Genomic DNA, 1,093 nt, shown 5'->3' on the forward strand with positions numbered 1-1,093 from the left:
TACCTGGCAATTTATACCTTTCGTTCACGTTTTCCATTCATTTAACTTGAAACTTCGCAGAATTTCATGCAATGTTGTATATACATTACTTCAAATATTTAGTAAACTATTTCGCTTCACATTTAAAACGTGAAACGTGTTTCAAAACAGCATAAACTTACTTTAAACCGGAATATACAGATACACTACACTACCTGTTGAAAATTTGTCATCCAGTAACTATTCTCTGCAGTGATCCTTTAGTCCTCGTGGTGTTTTGCAGTAATGTGTTTTCCAGGTAGATGAAGAATAATGCTGCAGTCAATGTATACATGTAACAAGTCTAATCGTTATTAACAATGCGTTTCAGTCAGTCCACTACGGTCCACTATGTTCTTCGCTTTCACTGATTATTTTCACTTTTTTCACGCCATTTTTCTTTCAGGTTTTCGCTCGCAATTCTTTCATCTCTCGTGATTTTCACCAGTTCCATTTGACAGAACTCGCTAGCTCAGTGGTACCTGCAAACTAATTAAGTTTCATTTTCATTCAACTTTCGTCCTTCTGTACACCCTCCATCCCTTCTCTAGTGCACTTGTCAGGCTTGTCAGCCTTAAGCCGTGTTAACTATTCCATTGCTTAGCGCGAAAATACACGAGGTCGATGTCGTGAATTATTCGCAGCTGTGTTGGATTACGTAAGGCAGTAGTTAGGCTTTAAACCGACTGAGCTAAGGCTGTAGCTGTTGTTACCCCGTTGTAGCGGTCAGATGGACGGACAATATACGCGTTCATATTCCCAAACACGAACCTTTATATACTTGAAGAAAGCAGTCTTCTGGGATTTGGCACCGTGTATATGTGGTGTTAACCGACGTTTCGGAGGAACTTATCGCCTCCATCTTCAGGGTAGAAGGAAAAATATGAGAAATCCGCAAGCGAAGAGACCGTGAGAACCGGTAAAAGGGGAGTGGTGTTAGAAATATACACAGCTATGTGTGAGCAGTAAAGGAAGGGGTGAAGGGAAAGTCTACAAGTGAAATCAGTAGTGTCGGCGCCGGGGGGGGGGGGAAGGGGGGGGGCAAAGCAGGTTCTTTGTGGTTGGGGGGGAGAGA

The sequence above is a fragment of the Cryptotermes secundus genome, unplaced genomic scaffold (genome assembly GCF_002891405.2).
Source record: "Cryptotermes secundus unplaced genomic scaffold, Csec_1.0 scaffold185, whole genome shotgun sequence".
Taxonomy (NCBI): Eukaryota; Metazoa; Arthropoda; class Insecta; order Blattodea; family Kalotermitidae; genus Cryptotermes; species Cryptotermes secundus.